Source organism: Kogia breviceps, chromosome 13, assembly GCF_026419965.1.
Source record: "Kogia breviceps isolate mKogBre1 chromosome 13, mKogBre1 haplotype 1, whole genome shotgun sequence".
In the NCBI taxonomy this organism is placed as follows: Eukaryota; Metazoa; Chordata; class Mammalia; order Artiodactyla; family Physeteridae; genus Kogia; species Kogia breviceps.
The window spans coordinates 11,070,338-11,093,616 of NC_081322.1; the positions used below are offsets into that span (position 1 = coordinate 11,070,338).

The 23,279-nt window shown below is 42.3% G+C and overlaps 1 protein-coding gene across 8 annotated transcripts in view; it reads right to left on the reverse strand.

Annotated features, from left to right (window-relative positions):
- The window catches only part of SMAP1 (small ArfGAP 1), a 220,853-nt gene that overhangs the window by 118,315 nt on the left and 79,259 nt on the right, over nucleotides 1–23,279 (reverse strand). The window contains exon 1 of one of the 8 annotated variants that reach the window (XM_067011373.1): nucleotides 2,621–2,874. The exons of the other annotated variants lie outside the window; for them this stretch is intronic. The gene's annotated coding sequence lies outside the window, so the exon portion shown is untranslated. Of the gene's footprint in view, nucleotides 1–2,620; nucleotides 2,875–23,279 lie in introns of those variants that run through there. 8 annotated transcript variants of the gene reach the window in all.

The following is a 23,279-nucleotide window of genomic DNA, read 5'->3' on the forward strand; positions in this document are numbered from 1 at the left end:
ACTAGAACAGCCCAGAGTTCCTTCAACGAGTGAATGATTACACAAACTGTAGGACATACATACCATAAGATTCCACTCCTTTTAAAAAAATTTTATTTATTTGTTTATTTTTGGCTGCGTTGAGTCTTCGCTGCTGCACTCAGGCTTTCTCTAGTTGTGGCGAGTGGGGGCTACTCTTCGTAGCGGCTTCTCATTGTAGTGGCTTCTCTTGTCACGGAGCATGGGCTCTAGGTGCGCGGCTCAGTAGTGGTGGCACACGAGCTCAGGAGTTGTGGCTTGTGGACTCTAGAGCGCAGGCTCGGTAATTGTGGTACACGGGCTTAGTTACTCCATGGCACGTGGGATCTTCCCGGACCAGGGCTCAAACCCGTGTCCCCTATATTGGCACGTGGATTCTTAACCACTGAGCCAGCCACCAGGGAAGTCCCAATTCTACTCCTTAATAAAACAGAAAACTATTAATACATGTAACAACCTGGGTGAATCTCCCAAGAATTATACTGAGCAAATAAAGCCAATACCAAAGTATCAGACGTTCCTATTTATATAACATTTTTTAAATGACGAAATTTTACAAGTGGAACCATATGTAAAATAGACAGCTAGTCGGAAGCAGCCACATAACACAGGGAGATCAGCTCGGTGCTCTGTGACCACCTAGAGGGGTGGGATAGGGAGGGTGGGAGGGAGACGCAGGAGGGAGGAGATATGGGGATATATGTGTATGTATAGCTGATTCACTCTGTTATAAAGCAGAAACTAACACACCATTGTAAAGCAATTATACTCCAATAAAGATGTTAAAAAGAAAAAGGTACTTTCTTTGTCAAAAAAAAAATTAAAGCCATTTTTATAATCATTAAAGATTCATAACAGTTGAAATTTAAAAAAGAATTTTACAAGTGGAAAACAGATTCGTGGTTGCCAGAAGCAGGGATGGGAGGGGGCAGGGGGGATGGGAGGAAGGCGTGTGTGGCTATAAAAGGGCAACACGAGAGATCCTGGTGGTGCTGGAACTGTACGGAAAACATGTGCGCACGCACACACGAATACAAGTAAAACTATAGAAATCACGGTAAAATTGGAAATCGTATCAATGTCAATATCCTAGTTGTGATACTGTAGTTTTGCAAAATGTTGCCATTAGAGGAATCTGGGTAAAATGTATTCTTTTTAAACAACCAACATATATTAAGTATGACTCACAATGTCACAAAGTCTTAGTTTCTCTACATATGCTCTGATTTATATCTTTCATTCCATCCCAAACACACACCAAAAGGAGAAAGCAGCTATCACCTCAATTAAATGGCACAGAGAAAGATGGCCAATATTTTTAACTTTAACTTTAATCTTCAAAACAGATTAAGAAAACACTAGAAATGCTCAATGCTGTACATTGAGAAAACCGTACCGTAATCATTTGGCAATAAAAGCAGTAAATTACATGGTACAAAAAAAAATCTTAATAAACTAAAATCCTACTAAACATATTCCCTCAGTTTAAACTGTTTTCATGTGAAAAGGGTACATGCCAAAGAAAGAAATTTGTTGTAAATGTAAGAACAATGATTACTTCATGAAAATGATAATCCTTGTTATTTAAATTTAAAAATCAGGGCTTCCCTGGTGGCGCAGTGGTTGAGAGTCCGCCTGCCGATGCAGGGGGCGCGGGTTCGTGCCCGGTCAGGGAGGATCCCACCTGCCGCGGAGCGGCTGGGCCCCTGAGCCATGGCCGCTGAGCCTGCGTGTCCGGAGCCTGTGCTCCGCAACGGGAGAGGCCACAACAGTGAGAGGCCCGCGTACCGCAAGAAAAAAAAAAAATTAAAATCATAACAGCACTGTCAACTGAACTTTCTGAGATATGAAAATATTCTTTAATCTGCATTGTCCAACACAGTAGCTATTAGCCATATGTGTGGCTTTCAGGCCTTGATTATGTGACTAGTGGGAGTAAGGAAGTGAACATTTAAGTTCGCTTAAACAGCATATGGCTAGTGGCCAACCACACTGGACAGAGCAGATCTAGAACTTACAGAAAAGTTCAGAAAAGAATACGAACACACACAATATAAAAATAATCATCAGTGTAGTAGACAGTTATATTTCTCACCCACAGCACTATCGGCCTCTGGGGCAGAACCATTCATCGTGCAGGATTTCCCTAAGGAGAATACGGTCCTTTCAAACAATAAAGGTTTCTTCCCCCAAATTTGATTTTTTGGCCACTCTTGATATTACAGGTTATTATTTCATTCAAAGGAATGACTGAAGCTACAGAGTTAAGAGCAATAGTACATTTTGACCAGCAGAGGGCAGAGAGACGTCACGAACACCACACACTCTATGCCAATTTCAAATGTCTGAGAAGTCCAAATGTCCAAAATCCAAAGACACTACTACTATATTCACTTACACAAAAAGGACTGTACTTCCTGAAGTAAAAGAGGAAATGTGCTAAAAGAAACGTATATTTTTCAAAAATAAACTAACAGGTCTCCCCAGAAAAGTTTTGTCAATTTTATCAGTTTAAGAGTTAACTATAATTCATCAAACAAAACAAAATAACCCTGGCAAATAAAATGTCAACCAAGCCTTAATTTCAACGTCATTTACTTACATATTAACACTTTTCCATGGGTTGCAAAATAAATTCTAAACAATTTTCCTCACAGTGTAGACGCTGTCAGAATCCACAGGAAAATAAAGCATTCGATTCAAAAATAAACGATAAGCGGAAAACAAAACAAACAATGGCATTCGACAAAGCTGCTAAGAAGCGGCCCAGGTGTGCATGAGGACCACCAGAGAGACGCCGGCACACTGAGACCCGCCCAGTCACTGCCGACTCCAGGGCGGCTGGGCTTTGCTCCACCACACTCCCGCAGAGCCCGAGAGGCTTCCCGTCCACCAGCCCACCGCCCCTGGCACCCCCGCCCTCCCTCCGCACCACCAGGCCTCGGGCCGCCCCTCTCCCAAGGCTTCTCCCAGCAGCCAGCACAGACCCCAGCTCCCGGCGACTCCACCTCCCTCCCGCCTCCTCCCTGCGGCCACGCCCTCGACCCCGCCCCCGCCCTGCAAGCCCCTCGGCTGGGAGTGGCTGGGGCAGGCCTCCGGTGCCCAACGACCCCCGAGCCCCTCCCTAGCCTTCCGCCTGGCGCCTGGAACGTGAAAGGCCGGTGCACTAAGTGGACGCCCGAGCCGCTCCCAGCTCCTCCTCCCCAGAGTGACGGCCGCTCTCCTCCTCCAAGCCTGCTCCCCCCTTCCTTCCCCAACTCCCTCTCCAAGGCTGGCCCTACTCGCTGTGCTTTCGACCTTCCTGTCTCCTTAGAGGGAAGGCTCCTGCGGGGCAAGGCAGGGCAAGGAGGGCTTCTGTCCTACGCCTCTCGCTAATGTCTGCTCTAAGGGACCAGCAGATAAAGGGCAAAAAAAAAAAAGAGAGAGAGAGAGAAAGGTAACTGCCTTCTTCTCCTGAGCCTTCCATAAAGTACTCTTGAGTGGGAGTAGTCTCAGGATTTGCTCAATTTCATTGATTACCAGACAAAACATAATTCACAAATGCTTCCTTCAAAGTAGTAAAATAACTAGGAGTGCTAAAAAAAACCAAAACAAAGACCTGATAAATTATCAAACCCTTACTTTGTGCAGGACACCACTTCACAAGCTCAGTTAACCCTCACAATCCTGTGACACAGGGATCACCGTTTTACATGTAGTGACACTGAGGCTTAAAAGTTTAAATACCACACTCCCACCGTCAGGAAGGAAGGAGGGAGGGGAGGGGAAGAGGCGAGGAAGGGAGAGAGGGAGGGAGGGAGGGAAAGGGAAGGGGAGAGGAGGGGAGAAAAAAGAAAAGGAACTCCAGAGGCAACAATGGGAGAGCTGATTTCAACACAGCTTCCGCCTTCAAAGCCCATGCTTTGAGCTACTGAACTAGGAAGCCTCTCAAGGGTAACAGCAGAGCAAAAGTTAGGAAATATATAACTACATTATGTTTTATTATATTTACCTCCTTAAACTTGGGAAGAATAAATATGTAAATAAATTCAAAACATCCATAAAGACTCTATAAAACTAAGAAGATTCTTTAGAGAACAAAATCTACAAATACAGCATTCCTGTGCCATTTTCCAAATGTTGATTTACGCTGGCAAAGAATTTAAACTGTGGTAATCATTTAAGAGTACGCTGGTCATCAGGATGATATAAGATAAAAGGAGAAAATAAAATGAAGCTTAATTTTAAGAATCAATAATGTTTGTTTCACCTGACTGCCCTAAAGTTTAAGCCTTGTCAAACCTATTTCTCACTTTGTTCAGGTAATTGAGTATCATTTGAGAAAGCACATTACAGTTTTCCTTTATTTTGTTTACGTATTAAATAAATATTCTAGTACTTTTTGTTTGCAAAATTTCTCTCTCAAGCAGAAAGATATTCAGTATTTACAACTATCTCTTTTTTAAACTATTCTTGACACTATTTAAACTATTCTTGACACTAAACTATTCTTGACACTATTTCATGAGATGACATGTGCTTTCAGTGAACACAGCAGACACTAAAAAACAGCATTCCAAGTTTTAAAGCATGTTTGTATTACAGCTATTGCCAAATCTACGTTTAAATAAACTTGGGTAAGTAAATACTTAATATGTAATCATTCCTCATTCAATTTTTTCTTAATATTCTGCCATTACACAGATACAGTTTGGTTAAGCACAAAAACCCAGAATTTACCTCCCCTCTCATTTTGTACAACGGCTAAATTTAAGGAGAATTTAAAAAGTGAAAAGCTGAGAGATACCTTCTGTGAAGGTCAACGGCAGTAACACATTCCAGTTGTCTGGAAGAACATCTGCTGCTTTGGCCTCACAAAGCAGAAAATGTGGTTCACTGCCACATCCTCTCACTGTCACAGCTTGGAGCAAGGCATTTCACCTATTAATTAGTTAATTAATCTCTAACAGGAGATCAGACCAGGTACCTGACAGGTCTCTTCTATCTCTAAACTTTTTACAATCTCATAGTTACAAAAAAACATAGACTTTTCAGAGACTGAAAATCTGTGCAAAGTGCTCGACCGTCACTTATTCACAGGCCGAGAGCGTCTAGGGCAGGGGTCCCCAACCCCTGGGCGCAGGCGGCACCGGTGTAGCCTGTTAGGACCCGGGCTGCAGAGCAGGTGAGAGGCGGGCAGGCGGATTGAAGCTTCACCTGCCGCTCCCCGTCACTCGCATTACCGCCTGAACCATCCCTCCCCTCCGCCCACCAGCCGCTGCGCTGGCCATGGAAAAGTTGTCTTCCACGAAACCGGTCCCTGGTGCCGAAAAGGTTGGGGACCGCTGATCTAGGGGTAAATGGCGTGGCTGGCACCAAACTCAGAGGAATGAATGTTCCTGGAATGACCCAACGACTGGTCATGAGAAAAATGTAAAAATGACAGCCATCCCCACCTCCAAATGAAGGAGCGGATCATAAAAGACTAGAAATGACCAATAGCATATTAAAAATGTTCGATTTAAGAGTGTCAACAAATGCAATACACCGCTTGCATCAACTCCATTTACTGAAACTTCTCAAGAACACGAATACCCAGTGGCAGGCTGGGGGCCCGCTGGCGGGGAGGCCTGGCGGTACACACAGGGCAGGCGGTCCCCTGCAGCGATCCCAGGGGCACCTTCCGAAGCCCAGATCTGCTCTCAGGAAGCTCCGCGCGCACACAAAGCTCTGGCGGCAGGGCTGTCTGCAACCACAGGAGCTAGAAAGTAAGTACCCATCACCGAGGGGCCAGATCAGTTTAAACTACTTTTGAATTATCGATACTCTTAAGATACTTACTATTAGCAAGTATTCTGGGCGGAGAACACCCTCAAATCTCCTCCAGTACCCCCTACCCTCACTCTCGGCGAAAGACTTCACCGAGCTGACCCCTCACACTGCAGACCCTCTCGCTCTCGCTCCTCCTCAACGCTCAACGTTCGTCCCGACCTTCTTCTCCCGTCCAGAGCTAACCACGCCCCCGGTCGGCAACTAGTCTTGTGTTCACGTGTTAACTATATATGCCACGCTTCCTTCTTGGAGAGCTTGCCCGCTCTTGGCCTTAGAGAAGGAACCCCACCTGCTGTTCCTGCAGCCCCCTTATGACCCAAAGAAAGAGACAACCACGTAGAGGAAGCCAAAGAGCAGGTCAGACAGACTGAGGAGCTGCTGAGGCACCGGCAAGCAAACGAACACGGCAGGCAAGTGGTTAGGAAGGGGAGAGCAGGCAAGAGCAGCCCCGCCCCAGGGGCCCGGAGGCGCAGAGCCACAAAGCGGGCTGCCCGGGGACCTTCTAGCTTCCCGGGTCAGGCTGTGGGTGCTCTTCGGCTCACTCTGACGCCAGCTAAGACAGAGCCATGGGACAACACTGATCTGTTCACACAACCGCCCACCCCTCCCGATTTCTGGGGTGCCGGAGGACGGAAAGCTCAAAAAGCTCTACTTCTCACGTTCCCTTGTAGTTAGACTTCCGAAGGAGAGTTAATTTCTACCAGCTGGATGCACTCATGCAGTACTTGAAGGCAAAAGTGAGGTAGAGACGATCTTCCTGCCTTCCTGGCTGTCTTCTGCAAGACAAGCGGAAGGTAGAATGTCTAGTCTCCAGCTGAGTCTTGGGTGAGAAGCAGCGGTTCTGAGGGATGACGGGAACCCCCCACATCCCAGTACCGGCCTGTAGGGGTACCAGGGCAGCTGCAGCTTTCTAGTCCCACGTCACAGCTAACTTGGGGCTTTCTCACACTGAACAGTCCAGGGACAGCCTCCGGGCTGGCGGCCCCCTGGCAGGTCAGCCCTTCTGAGATCTGGGACCGGCTCTTTCACCCCTCCTGGGCCTTTCACAAGCACCTAATTTCCTATAGTAAAGCACTTCTGCCAACACACCCGGAGCGTTCTGTTTTCAGAGCTGAAGCCCTACTAAAACAACCTCAACTTAAACATACAAAAAGAATATATGATTCTAGTATTCAAAACCAGTGGCTTTTATAAATCTGACTAAACAAAGTTTTACATAAGCTAAAAAAGAAAAAGTTAGAAAAAGATTGAGTGAGGTCTTATTTTCCAGAAAGAGAATCACCAAAGTCACAGTGACCCTCATCAAACACTTAATATACTGCATGAAATACTTCCAAGAACCACTGAGATAAATTAGCTTTTCAGATACTGCTTGTATCGTGGTTATTCGGGTTTCATAAACAACGTCTTAAACTGGCAGCATACGTCGTTCTCGTGCCGAGCATGCTTCTCCCCCTCCTCGGACATTTATTCATTCAACAAATATTTACCAAGCACGACAAAAATCCCTGACTTCCTACACTCTAGAAAGGGAGGCAAATTTTAAACAAAATTAAGTACACAATGAGTGAGGACCTAACCTAACCTAGGAGCGGAGGCCAGGCCATATGCACATCTGGAAGAAGAACACTCCAGGGAGAGAGGAGATCAAGTGTGAAGGCGCGGCGACAGAAGCCTGGGTAGTAAGTATGTTCAGGAGCAGGGAGGGCGCTGTGCACTGCTCTAAGGGCTTCGGCTTTTTACTCTGACTGACAAAAATAATGGAGGGTTTCGGGTACAGCAATGACATGATCTAACTACTTAACTTGACTTTTTAAAGGTCATTCTGGCAGCTGGGTTAGAACCGGCCATAGAGGCAAAAATAAAGCTGGGAGACCAATTGGGAGACTACTGCAGTTCACAAGGGGAAAATTCCAAAGTTTGGGGGCCGAGCGAAAGGGCACAGGAAGATGGGAAGACTGTCCAAGGAGCAGGCCTGGAGGAGGAAGATGAAGAATTAAGTTAAGCCATGTTAATTTCGAGCCCCTGGATGAGCAACCCACGCACTGGATATATGAGTACGGAGTCCTGGGATGAGATCAAGTCTTTAGTCTGAACAAACACATGTATCAGGAAGTCATCCACTCACAGTCGATAATTAAAAGCAAGAGACCATATGAGACCCGCAAGGGAGAGAATACAAACGGAAGCGAAGCGATTCAATAACTGAGGCCTGTGGGGGGCAAGCTTCCCTCCTCTTCTGATCAAACAAACAACAACAACGTTCAATGCTGTTTTACTTAGGTTAACTCTAGTTCCTTTGATGGAAAGTCTTAAATACAGACAGCTCTGGGGTCAGGATTCATTAGCGCCTTATACAACATCAATTTGTATGGCAATGAGCAGCCGTGCCTTATGCACCAGAGGTTCTCAGAAAATACATGTGAAATGAATACTTTTAAAAATACATCTCTATTGGAATATAATTGCGTCACAATACTGTGTTAGTTTCTGCTTTACAACAAAGTGAATCAGCTATACATATACATATATCCCCATATTTCCTCCCTCTTGCGTCTCCCTCCCTCCCACCCTCCCTATCCCACCCCTCTAGGTGGTCACAAAGCACCAAGCTGATCTCCCAGGTGCTATACGGCTGCTTCCCAATACTTCTTTAAGTAACTCCTGGCTAAAATATAAGTTAGGGATCAGCATTAGAGGTTCTGGTGTATTTTCATGGTTTGCTGCCGTTCTTTTCATTGTGTTCTTAAAAAACATGATAAGGAAGAAGAGAAATTGGTACCACACTCATCACTACATTTTCAAACACTTTATTAACAACAGCTAGTCAGTACTTAAACAGCTCCATGATAATCCTTTTTCTGATCCAGCATCCTTAAATGAGTAGGGTCTACCATAAAGAGCCAACAGCTAATTTTTTTACTCCTTAATCACTCTGTCTTTGTAATAATAGTTTATTTGAAGGGTTTTTTTAAAATTTCTTTTGTTCTCTTGGTATGTTCACATAGACTCCCAGCATGTTCAGAATAGTTGACAGGATGTTGAAAAACAGTCAATCGGTAGCAGATTACATAAATGTCCAGATACATACTGTCAGTCAAGACTAGATGATTAATATAGTCTTCTAACTGAAAAGAAAAAAAAAAAAGGCACAACAAGGTGAACTGAACATTTTTTAAGTCCAGAAGGGTCCTCCTTATTTGCTGATGGCTTGTTTGAGTTTATTCCTTAGGCACAAAAACTAGAATGTTTTCCTAACTTTTATTATCAAAATTTTTCAAAACAGAAATACACAAAGAATAGTATGGTGAACACCCACATACCCACTGCCCAGATTCAACAATTGTTAATATTTTGCCATCTTCATCTTTTGTGTGTGTTGAAGCTTCTTAAAGTAATTTCAGGCAAAAGACATCACCCCCCTAAATACTTCAGTATGAAGCTTTAAAAAATATGTTTTCTCCCCATAACCACAATGACCACACCTACCAAATTAACAGTAAGTTCTCAATGTCCTCTAATACTCAGTACATATTCTACTTCCCAAAACTGTGCCTCCAAACAAATTTTTTTTGTAAAGGACTTTTTCAAAAAGTATAGTGCCTTTTAACTTAGAAGAGCCCCACTCCCAACTTTTTCCTTACCACTGACTTGGTAAAGAGGTGTTAAACCCAGGCTTAACATAAATAATAATTACAACCTCCACTTTAAATATTTTCAGGGGACACATACATATATGAAGTGTCTTCTGATCAGTATAATGCTCCTTACTTTGTGTGAATTCTAAAAATAACTGGTATATAAATATTCAAGGTGTACCATAAACATTAAAGCTCAGCTGAGTGATATACTGGTCTAAAGATCTGTTACTCAGCTGTGGCGTATCAGTAAGTATTGTTTGGGACTGATACTCTCCCTCTATAAAAACTTTTAGACTAAAAGAATTTAGTGTAGATCTGATGTGAATAAATAAGCTTATTCAATCTGAACATATAGTAAGTTTAGCCATTACATACTAAGTAATATATACATGTTTTATACATTCGTTTAAACATATGAAAATATTTTTCCAGGTTTTTCCGATTACATTTTTCCGATTACAGCCCACAAGGTGTGGGCTGCAGACTATCACCATACTTCGAATACCTGGTAACAGTTACACTATGAAATTTAAGAACGCCAACGATTTTTTTGCCTTCTAGTATGCCTTGTAGCTTTTACCTGACGGCCGGACATGCTGTCCTGGGTTAAAAAAAAATGCTGTAAATAGGCCTCAGCAATGTGGTGGTGAGGGGCTGGGGAGCGGAGCGTGCTATAGCCCCGTGACTAGGTTTCAGTTTGCCAGTGAGTCTCTGCCTCTGTTACTGGGAACTTCACAAACCTTTCTCCCCCCCGGCCCCCACCCCGCTTCCTTCGGGTGGACAGGACGGCTAGATTAGGCAGGAGTTGGGATTTCCCTTCTATCACTGGAAAGGCTAGAGCTGCCTGGAGTTAGGTACTTCCCTTCCTTCTCCCCCCGGTCAGTTAAGCTCTATTGAAATAGTTTCTTCCAGGGACTCTACCCTGCTAAAAAGAACAGACTGCTCTGGTGCATTTCAAAATGGTTCCTTCTCCCCTCCTCCTGCCAGAAGCACCAGGAGCTTCTCTCCCGCAAGGCACTGCGTTGAGCCCCTTGAGGTTGAGCTCGCAAACATGTGTGGCCCTCCTGAGTCCCCCCAGAGGGAGCCTCCAGCAATTCATCTATTGCAGTTTGCGTTTTCCCAGCCCAGTCCTGGCTCCCAGAGCTGTGATGGAAGTTGTGATTCTCTGTGTTCACTGGTCTCTGCAAGTTGGGGGACAGCAGTTTGCCCTGTGACCTCATTTTTCTGACGGACCTAAGCAGAGCTGTTGATTGTTCAGCCGGCTCAGCTTTTCCTTGCTGTTAGGATGGAGTGACACCTCAACCTCCTTCCAGTCTCGAAGCCACACCCGAATCCAGAAGTCCCCTCCACTATTTTTTGAAAACTAGAAAAACATTTATTTTCGATAAAAACCACTTACTTGTTTCCTGTTGTTTACAGGCATACTTTAACAAATAAGTTAAAAACAACCAAAAGCGTAACTGCCTAAATGTGGGACAAGAGATAAAAGCCCAATTAAGAAGGCAACCACCTGATAGCCTTGTCTTATCTACGGAAGTGAAACCGCTGTCTCCACTGAAAAATTCCAAATAACTAATTTTCAGTCAATGAGAGGGAAAACTGCTTCTGTACAACAGTTGAGCACAATTTCCACAGGGAAAAAATATTTATTTGAATGTGACAATGCGGGGGAAGTAACAGCAGCAATAGACTAGTGACCTTTACATATAAAAATAATAATTTAATGAAAACAGAAGAGGAGACCACGTTACAAAGAAGAGAAAGTATCTGTATCAAATATTTCAATAGAATTTATCTTTTTTTTTACTTCCTATAATAACCACATCAAAAAGTTAACCCTTCTGGGCTTCCCTGGTGGCGCAGTGGTTGAGAGTCCGCCTGCCGATGCAGGGGACACGGGTTCGTGCCCCGGTCCGGGAAGATCCCACATGCCGCGGAGCGGCTGGGCCCGTGAGCCGTGGCCGCTGAGGCTGCGCGTCCGGAGCCTGTGCTCCGCAACGGGAGAGGCCACAACAGTGAGAGGCCCGCGTACCGCAAAAAAAAAAAAAAAAAAAGTTAATCCTTCTGAAGTAATCGATTACATCTATAAACATGTTAAAATAAATACAATGCAGAAAATTTTCACAACAATAAAACTTAGCCAAAATCAGGAGAAAGAAGCAGTTTTCTTACATCTGAAATCTCGGACAATTCTCTTAAAAAGTAATTGGGAGGAAAAAGAAAACAAAAAGTATTTTTTGCTTTATTTTTAAAATTCAGCTATAAAGGGCACTTTAAAACTGTGCGTCTATGACAATCTCTTCAGCATTTATATCAATATGTTAACAAGACTGCCATGTCTTTTTAAATGTGTGTTGCAAAATGTCTCCCTCTGGCACCCAAGTTTTCATTCCCACATCTGAATTACTCTGAAATCCTTCCAGGTGGGAATAGAGAGCATCAGTACAGTTTTCTTACTGAATCATGAAATAAAATACGGTGAAATGAGATAAAATAAAACAAAATATGAAATGAAACAAATACAGATTGTCAACCTTCCTACCACTAGATTACCATCCGCCCCCCCCCACCAGACTCCTACCCCTGGAAACCAGGAGCCCTTTAAGCCTCGCCTCAGGGGGCTCTGAGGAGGCTTAGCCCACCTTCCTTCCTCCTGAAGGTCCCAGGAAGGATCCAGCAGGTGGGCACAAGAAGTCCACAGGAAGCAGGCATGGAAAGGGCTCCAGCAGGGCATCGGAGGGGGTTAAGCAGTTTCTTAAAATCCCTCACGGTCTACTCCAGCACACCAAGACTAACAGCTCACATGAGAAGCAGGAGCCTGGAGGGTCTCGTCAGAGTTCAGTCAGAATCCTGGCACCAAGGCAGGGCTCCCGTGTCTAATGTGGGAATTCTCATGCCCTTGGGATTGCTGTGGAATCGCACAAAGCACTTACATGAACGCAGGAAAAGACTCTCAGTTCATGGGAGAGAGAACTGACATGGCTAAGTGCTCTGGTCAAGCACAGTAACAGAACAATTTTGCACCTCGAGAGAAGGTACCGTGTTTGATTCCTCTTTAAATACCTAGTAAAATGGATGTGGTTGAAATGTTCAGTGAAGTTGTACACAGGACTGCACCTGCTCTCTCTTTATCTTCAAAACTCACTCTGGCAGACAACAGATCTCTTAATCTCTTAAGAATTAAGAGATTTCAGGAACCTGACTTTAATTACACACATTTCAGTTTATCTCCAATCACACTCCTTTCAACTGCTGTTCAAAAAGCAAGGTTGTTTGTGGATTCACATCCAACATTTACTGACTACTTATATATATATCAGACTGTATAAATGCTTCATAGGCATTATGTCATGCAAAAACCATCATGGATAATCCTATCAACTTATCAACATTTTTATTAAGATTATACAAGTTTAATATGAAAATGGTATACAGGAAACGTCACCATCAAGGAGAAACAACTGAGGAATATCCACCTATGCCCCACTCACAACTAGGAAACGTGATATTTAACTTTAAGTAGAACAGTTTAAAATGCAGAAATTTTCCCTCTTCTTTCCTTTAATGAAAGTCTAACTCTTCTAACGTACTGAGATTTTAGTTTTCATAAGAATAACTATACAGGGTTACAGACATAAAATCATACACACTGTTCTTTGAGGGGGTGTAAAGCTCAGTTAAAGCTGATTTTGGGATCTAAGCGCCTATGTAGGATGTGACTTCTTCATACTCGTAAGACTGGCAGGCACAGCTCGCTATTATCAAGTTCATGCCCCGTGGTCTGCCATCAAATGGAGGGCACAGTTCGGCTCTGAGATGCCTATATTCCAATTTATGTCTTTTACTGTCATGAGCCCCTGCGCTGCAGTGGACTAAGCCATCTCCATTGAGATAAAAAATAGAATTTTACTCAACAGCAGCAAAGGATTATTAAGAAAAGCCATAAACTTAAGGAAAACCCCTCTCTGATTACAAACTCTAGATGCTGAAAGGGCACATTAATAGAGCAATAACTTATTTTTGCAGAGTACAACAGAAAGCCATTAAAATCAGGGAATCTATGATAGGGAAATTCCTTACATGTACAACCACATAACAAGTAAATTTTAATTTTTTCAACAAATTTCAAGAAACTGCAGCAGACACACAACTAATAAAGACACAATCCAACTTAACTACCTTCTGGAGCAGGAACAGATATGTAGGCATAGACCTGCCTTCAAGTAGTTGACTAAGCTGGGAGAGAACCTTAGAAACTGAAGACTCCCAAGGGTCCCAGGTTGCTTATTATGATTTGAATTTCCTTCAAATAATGATCTCTTAGGAAGTGGGCCACCGGTCTCACGACAGATAAATTCCAACATCACAGAAGGAAAACACCGCGCAGCTCCTCAGAGTTCACAGTACTAAGTGGCGCTCTTTTGGTGACGATTCTGGCGAACTTATCTATACGCTGTACTTTCATCACACCCCTACAGACTGTCACAGTGCCTAACAGAAAACCGTGCACCCCGGGGGCACCAAAAGGCTGACGTTCTAAAGGTGCCATAAGGAACTTCAGAGCTGTGTATGAATAACACGACTTCCCAAGAAAAAACAAAAGGTTAAACCAATAATTTCCAAACTATTTTTAAGTACTCATTAGTATTCTGATAGACTTGAAAATGGGGGAGGGGGGGTGCACCAATCAAGGATCCTTTACCCTTTAAGCCAGGATCAAGAAGAGTACTACTTTTGCAAAATCTTTACTCAGACCATGGAAGAGGAAAATTACTTCAAGAGTGTATATGTTGTACAGACTTAAATAAAGTAATTTAGAACCTGCTATATAATCTACAGCAACTGTTATATCGCCAAATGAATAAAACAATATACTGGTACAGCATTTTACTTTTGAAAAGTAAAATGAGCTACACTCCCTCACCCCCAATCCCTGGCAACCCCTGATCTATCTTCTATAAGTTTTACCTTTCTAGAAGTCCATGTAATTGGAATCATATATCATGGAGTCTTTTGTGTATGGATTCCTCGCTAAGCATAACGTTTTTAAGATCAATCCACATTACTGACTGTACCACTAGTTTGTTTCTTTATATTGCAAAGTATTATTTCATTGTATGGATGTACCATAGTTTGTTCATGCATTTAACAACTGATGGACATTTGGATTGTTTCCAGTGTTTGGCTATTATGAATTAAAGCTGCTATGAACATTCTAGTATAAATTTTTTCTTATTCTAAATAAGAGTCCTTATCAGATATAATATTTTCTGCAGTTTATGATTTTCTCTTTCATTTTAACAGTGTCTTTTGAAAAGCAAAAGTTTTTAATTTTTATGAAGTTCATTTTCTCAATTCTATCTTTATGGATTGTGCTTTTGTATCCTATCCAAGAGATCTTTGCCTAACCCAAGATCTCAGCAACTTTTATTACTCCTTTCAAGTTAATTTTCAAGCACAGTACGAGTTAAAGGTCGAGGAATATTCTGTTGTTGTATAAAAGATTATCCTTTCCCTACTGAATTTACCTTGGCAATTCTGTTAAAAATCAGCTGACCTTATATGTGACTCTATTTCTTGACTATTGTGTTCCATTGATCTATGTCTCTCCTTAGACCAATACCACTGTCTTGATTACAGTAGCTTTATATATATATATATATATATATGTACATTTTTTAATTTATTTATTTATTTTTGGCTGTGTTCGGTCTTCGTTGCTGCGTGCGGGCTTTCTCTAGTTGCGGCAAGCGGGGGTAACTCTTCGTTGAGGTGTGCGGGCTTCTCACTGCAGTGGCTTCTCTTGTTGTGGAGCACGGGCTCTAGGCACGCAGGCTTCAGTAGTTGTGGTGTGTGAATTCAGTAGTTGTGGCTCCCAGGCTCTAGAGTGCAGGCTCAGTAGTTGTGGCGCATGGGCTTAGCTGCTCCACGGCATGAGGGATCTCCTCGGACCAGGGCTCAAACCCATGTCCCCTGCATTGGCAAGGGAATTCTTAACCACTGCGCCACTATGGAAGCCCAGTAGCTTTATATTAATTGTTGAAGACAGGTTGTGTAAGAAACCCAATGTTCTTTTGCTTTTTCAAAATTGTTCAGATTTGGGGGGTCACCTTTGCATTTCATTATAAATTTTAGAATCAACTTGTCAATTTCTACCAAAAAAAGCCTCTGAGATTTTTACTGGGATCATACTGAATCTACAAATTAACGTGGAGAGAACTAAAATCTTAAAAAGATAGTGTCTTCTAATCCATAAACATGGTACATCTCTCCATTTCTTTAGGTATTCTTTAATTTCTCCCAGCAATCTGTGGTAGTTTTCAGCATACAAGTCTTGCATATATTTTGTTAAATTTATCACTACATTTTCATATTTTTCTACAATTGCAAATGGTAAGTTTTATTTCAACTTACCAATTGTTTGTTGCTGGTATACAGAAATAGTTAATTTTTCTATAATCACCTTGATTCCTGCAACCTTGATAACTCAATTACTGGTTCTAATACCTTTTTAAAAAACTTCTAAGGATTTTCTATATGAATGGTCATGTTGCAAAGAGTTTGTTAAATGACTCGTGTGCATATGAGATTTTTAAGAATAATTTGTGAGAATGGCTAATTTAAACTGTACTCACTTCATCACCCTACGCCCTCTGAGGTACATCCAGAGCAGTACCTATTATAAAAATCTAGGTTCAATATACAACTTTATCACAAATTCACTTGTGGTGAACAGAATAATGGCCCCAACGATGTCCAATACCTGGATCTGTAAATATGTTACCTTCCACGGCAAAAGAAACTTTGCAGGAATAATTAAGGACACTGGTGTTCTCCTGAATTATCTAGGTAAAGTCAACGTAATCACAGCAATGACGGAAGCAGAGAGGCAGAGAGAAAGGATCTGAAGATGACACCCTGAAGGTGGAGAAAAGGCGTCAGGAGGCAAACATCTCAGGTGGCCTCTAGAAGCTGGAAAAGATGGGAAAATAGATTCTCCCCTACAGCCTCCAGAAGAAACACCTATGATTTTAGCTCAGTAAGACTCATCTGTACTCTAACCTCCAGAACTGTAAGATGATAAATTTGTGTTGCTTTAAGTCACTAAGTTTGTGATAATTTGTAATATCAGCAACAGGAAATTAATATACCAGGAATGATCATTTCACTTCAATAAACATACTTCTGCTAGTTTTTTGGTACCATGCACCATCACCACCCTACACTAAAAGCAACTTTCAAGAGTAGAAATGCATGAACTAAAAAAAAAATCTAGACCATATTACTCAGCCAAAAAAAGAATGAAATATTGCCACTTGCAGCAACATGGATGGACCTAGAGATTACACTTAGTGAAGTGAGTCAGACAAGGACAAATATATAACATCACTTACATGGGGAATCTGAAAAATAACACAAATTGGGAATTTCCTGGTGGTCCAGTGGTTAGGACTCACACTTTCAATGTCGAGGACACAGGTTCAATCCCTGGTTGGGGAACTAAGATCCAACAAGCTGTGCGGTGAGGCCAAAAAATAAAATAATAATTAAAATATAAAAAGTAGCACACATGAATCAACATACAAAACAGAAACAGACTCACAAACACAGAAAACAAGCATATGGTCACCAAAGGGTGGGGGAGAGACAAGTTAGAATTATAGGATTAACAGATACAAACCACTTTACATAAAATGGATAAGCAACAAGGATTTACTGTATAGCACAAGAATTAAATTCAACACCTTGTAATAACCTATAGTGGAAAATAATCTGAAAAAATATACATATGTATAACTGAATCACTGCTGTACACCTGAAACTAACACAATACTGTAAACCGACTATACTTCAATTTTTTAAGAAAAAGTCCAGACTAAACCATAATTTTTTATAGATTTTCTTACATTGGAAGATAAAGCTATCCTAAATACGATTTGCTACAATTTTTTAAATTCCTTTTATTTTCTTTTTAAGTTTGAGTTCAAGAGGATCATTGGTCCTTGAAACGCACTCTTTATAAAAGATCAACGGCAGACATCTGAAGGTCTGTCATCAATCACTCTTAGAAGCAATCACTTGGATCTCTTATAAAACGAAGACCAAAAGTTGTTGGGGAGAGGAGGATGTCGAAGAGAATAAGAAGATTACTAGAAAGCTTATAATTCTCTCCCCTCTGGACCCTCAAAGTCCTCACGTTCACCACTCAAAATACATGTGAACAAGAAATTAGCACATATTTCCAACAGCACCTCATCTAAAGCTCTGTTTTAAGTAAACATTTTTCAAAAAAATCATTTCTATATGATACTAGAGCTAAATACCATTCAGAGTTAACAAAACTCCACCTAACACCTTAGGCAAAAAATATTGATGTTAATAAATGTACACAAGTAATTGAAAATGTAATATACCTATAGGTCTTTTCTTTAAAATGATGAATGAAAGCATGTCTTGGCTTTAGTAACTGACTGAAAGAGGGGGTATTTCTTTGATGTTACTCTACTCCAAGCATTAAAATGAAAACGCTTCACACAACAGGACCTCGCAACCAGTGAGGAATATTCCTGTTGGTTACATGATATGCCTTGAGATATTTAAAACTAATACCAAGTAAATTTGCTCAGCAAGACCTAAGTCATCAGTGAAAAGTTTTTAAACAGTATGAAGGTTTGATCATGATCCAAAGTTCAATAAAGACCCCAAACTATTTCATACCCTCAATAATAATTATACACCCTCAATAACAGAATTTTTTAAATTAACAATAATAGTAAATACTGATATAGAAGTGACCACAGGTAGGGAATTCAGGAAATAACACAGACCACGAGGGAGATGAAATAAATCTTTGCAGTAAGGCTCAACAAGGACAGGGTCACCAAGCAAGTTAGAGGCAAAGCTTGTTAGACTCACATCTGGCTTTACTAAACACTGTCCACATTTGCATACATTTGGCAATAATCTCTCTGAGAAATACCTTAAGTCAGCTTGAAGGTGGTAATCTCTTCCCCAAAATAACCTCTTCTATCAAGAATTTCAACTACAAAAGCATATGTTTTCTTTCAAGCAGGGAACATACAGTTAACAACACACACTCTGGAGCTAGATCTCCTGGGTTCAAAGTCTTGACTCTACAGTCCAGATTCCCACCTCTATCTCATCCCAGTAAAGTCAGAATTTCCCCTAATGCTCACACCTGCTCCTCTGGGCTGCACCCCCAGGCTGGGCTCTAGAGCAAACTGAGATAAGCTGAGACGCCAACATGGTCTCCTAACATACTGGAGGAAAATACACACTACCAACTATATTGGGAGGTTCCCAAGACCACCCTCAGGTTTGGTAATTCACTAAGAGGACTCACAAGACTCTATGAACAGTTGTATTCATGGCTGTGATTTATTACAGCAGAAGGCCACCAAGCGTGATGGCAAAAGGAAAAGGTACAAGGAGAGAAGTTGGGGAGAAATCAGGCACAGACGTGCAGGTGGTTCCCTTCCAGTAGAGCTGCACTGAATATGCTTCTCAGCAATGAGTTCTCACAACAGGTGTGAAGTGTCACCAACCAGGGAAGCTCACCAGAGACTCCATGCCTAGGATTTTGCCCAAGGGCTTGCCTACCACACATGCAATTTCCAGACTCCCAAAAGGAAGGCAGGTGTTCAGCATAAACCACACTATTTGTATGAAGAGTTCAGACACAGTGACTGGCTTATCACTTAGGGTGGTAAGAGCCTTCCCAAATCCAAACCCACCCCCACCCCCCGGCCCGATGCCAGCCAGGGGCCGACCTTGCAATCAGTCCTGCTTCCAACAGACCAACAGATCCTTTAAAATGGACCTCATCTCCCTGCTCCTTGATTCATTCCCAGCTCCTAGAAAATTGCTTGAAATATATGGTAGTCACCAAAAAAATTTTAATGAAAAAATTCCTGGGACTTCCCTGGCAGTCCAATGCTTAGGACTCTGCGCTTCCACTGCATGGGGCACGGGTTCAATCCTTGGTCGGGGAACTAAGACCCCACAGGCCTGCCACACGGGGCAGCCAAAAAGAAAAAAAAAAAAAACTTCCTGGCTCTACCACTTCCGAGCTGTATGACCTTGGGAAAGTTACTTAAGTTCTGTGTGCCTCAGTTTCCTCATTTGTAAAATAGAATAATATTACCTACCTCAAAAGACTGTTTTGAGGATTAACTATATATGTTAATTAATACGTGTAAAATATATGATCACACCAGTGCCTGGCAAGAAGGAAGCACTATATAATTTACTTGTATATACGTAATATTATTTGCTTTTTTAATTTGAACTTCCAACCTTACAGTTTTACCTTCTCCAAGTCACAGTGAGTTCTCCCCATACTAAATTTTTATTGAACCTATAATCTACAAATAGATTAGTATTTAACTGATCATTGTTTCGTATCTATTGAGATCCCTAACTACTTTGTGTGCCACGTGCAAAACTTTTTAGCATGCCTGACAGTACCTGACATGATGCTTAATCTTTGCAGTGACCAGAAAATACAGACTTATCAACAAAATTTAAGTGTGTTAAATCAACTCTTTAATTTAAAGTGGTCAGAATGTAAGGCAGGCAACACTTTCGATAGTAACTCCAACTTAAACAAAATGGCCTCCAAGTTTCTTTGATCTTCTGTTGAGAAATGTAGAGAAAAATGAGTTGATTCTATCCAGGGAAAACACTAGCAGCAGCAGCAGCAGGAAGAGGCTTGAGTTTAGAGTGTAGTCAATATACAAGTACAATATCAGATATCTGCCCCTGCCTTATAGAAAGCATGGGTTCAAGTCTGTACAGGTCAGTAAGGGCGATATACGTATCTTGTACAGCAAGAATTAAGGAGATGTAAATTTACTTAATTAATGAAATCAAGTAGTGAAAGAACATTTTAATCTTAAAAAAAGAAAAAGACAAAGAAGTAGTATTGGGAGGAAAAAAGCAGGGGACCACATGCAGTCAAAGTTATAAACTGATGAGTCAGAGAGACCCGTGGTTTCCATCGCAGCTCCAACACCAGAACTCTGCACATAATCATCAAGGAAACCTCGGGAATCTACATAATTATATGAACGGACCCATAAGACTGAAGTATAGCATTCTGGGGGAACTTTTAGATTGGCAGGTCTCTTTAGATGAACTATAATCACAGACTTCTGTTTACAAGAATTTATCCTACAAGCATCAACATCATCATAAACACCTCAAGGTGAACCTTACTTTTTAATAAGAATTACTTTAAAATAGGTTTATATAAGAACTCTTAAGTATCAAACACTTAATGAAAAACGTTCCCCGTCCTCAGCTACCCCCAGTGGACTCTAGGACTGGGTCTCACAACCTCCACTTCACGTTTCTAACCTGTGAAGAGGCTAGAAAGCTAAAAGGCTCCCGTGAAGGCAAGGGACTGGACATCAGTGAGGTCGGCCAGTGGTCTGCACATGGAAGGCACAAGCGCAGCAGAGGCCGTCTTTCTACAGTCGGGGCAACCGACAAAAACGTCTAACAGACACTGGCCGCAGCAGCCTCAGTCCTGGTTCTCCGAGCAGTTCCGGGAGGAGAAGCCAGGGAGGGCAGTGGTGGCAGGAGCAACAGCGTGTGCCCCTGAAACCATAAGTCCAGTAGTGGCTCCCTGACTTTTGTTCCTCCAGCCCTTTCAACGATGCTGTGAGCAGCCTATTCCTTAATAGAAATTATATGACAGCTATGGTGGTTCTGTTTCCTGCCCTGTGGTCTGACTTACGGTACATTCACATTAAGAGAGCTCAGGTCCTCTTACACTCTTGCCGGGACCACTGTTACAACCAGCTGACTTGCCAGCCAACTCTCACCACTCCAGCTCTTGCTCTGACCTGCCACCACCAAATGTGAGCATGCGTAAAAACACTTTACCTAAAAAAGGGTCGTACGGAAACCTCTCATGCTGTTTTACACACCTGACTGTGCCCTTTAATTTCTTCTCCACCCCACGCTCAGAGCCGGGCTCAAAGGAGGCTGCTTCTGGGAGTCTTTCCAGGCAGGCCGCTCCTCATGCCCAGATGTGCATCGCGTCCGCACACCTACTGCCTGCCCGCAGCTCTGTGCTCATTCACATCCGCTCTTTCAAAAGATATTCGCTGAGTCGCGTGAACTACTATATGTCACCCACTGTGCCAAGGGCTGGGCCTACAAGGCAAAACATGACAGACGAGGTCTCTTCCCTCTTCAGCTATAATCCAACCCCTGATTTCCCAATAACTACCCAAATAATGTTTAATTATAATTGTGGTAAGTGTAATAAAGGACTCAGGGTGCGTCTCACATGTATAAGCGGGAAGCCTCGCCTAACCCAGAAGATCAGGGAGAATCCTTTCCCTTAAAGAGACACTTAAGCAGAAACTGGAAGATAGGTAAACTGACCAGGTAAAAGCTTGTTAGAGAGCTTCCTGGGCAGAAGAAACATCATGTGCAAAGGCCCTGAGACAGCATTCTAGGAGCTGTGAAGACAACCGAGGCACAAAAGTCAGGGTGCAAGGAGAAGAGCAACCCAAAGTAAGTGGAGAGGGCGGCACTCCTCACGACCACTATTCTAACACTGAGCACGCTGGTTTGGAATTATTCATGAGCAAAAATGCAGCCCCACTAAACCAGCTCCTTCAGGTCTTAGAAACATGTTCAGTCCTCTAATCCAATACAGCGCGCAGCAGTGTGTCCTCAAGTCAAGATGTCTGGAGTGAAGAAATGAGTGGGAGATCTGGGCCAAGAGCTTAACCTCTCCACACCAGGCAGTCTCTAGGGTTCAAACACCTTCTGCTTCTGACCCCCCAAAACGTAGACACATTTTCATGCCAACCCATACGTGCTCAGAATCACAGCTAGCATTAACCACAGACGAAACTTTAAACACTGAAAAGTAAACTTTGAAGTCGCCAAGGGGCTGGCTCCAAATCCTCACTGCTCCATAAAGTGCCACCAACCGGTAAGCAACAGAACTGCTTTCAAACTCCCACAGAGCCCCAAACGAGGCCAGGGAGAGGAAGGGCGGTACCATCTACCTGTCCTTATTCTCCAGTCTCTCAACAGATTTGCTAAGAGTAGGACCAAGAGCAGGAAACTGGCACCTATGCCATCCTTTTCTCCTTCCTCACCTCGCAAATACTATCCAACGGGGAAGCACACGCTGGGGACGCAGTAAGAAAATTGCGCAACCCAAACGACAGGCTCCTGCCGGTTAGTAAAAGGCAACAGAAAAGGGCGATCTCTAGCCCTAAACTTTAGCTCTGGTACAAAGAGCAGTGGAGGAAGCATTCTTTTTAAGAAAGAAAATTGAATTAACTAGGAAGTAGCTTCGAAGTATATGAAAAGCTTGATGTAGTTTATTAGGCAGTGAGGAAAACATCAGTTCATATATACCGTATGGAATCGCTTTATAATAACTAAGCTGTAAAATAAGACCTTTAGCATGTCTTTTAAAAGTACATATAATCATAATTCTACTACCTACATTTACTGTGTCACCTGGCATACATAATAATGGATCCAAAAATCATGTAATAAGTCAAGAATTCCACTAAGCGAGCTCCCTAATGGAGCCGGATCATACCAAAGACTCAAAAACTTTACAAAATATATTTACTCATAGCAACCGCCCAATCATGTCAATTTTTTTAAATTATGACGACTATGAAATCAAGTCTCATTCAACCAACAAGTGGTTTGAACTGTAATTTGTTTTCCCCTGAAGGATCAAGATAAAACAGTGAAACAATTTAGATCATTTTAACACAATTCTAGATCTATCAGCAACAGGAA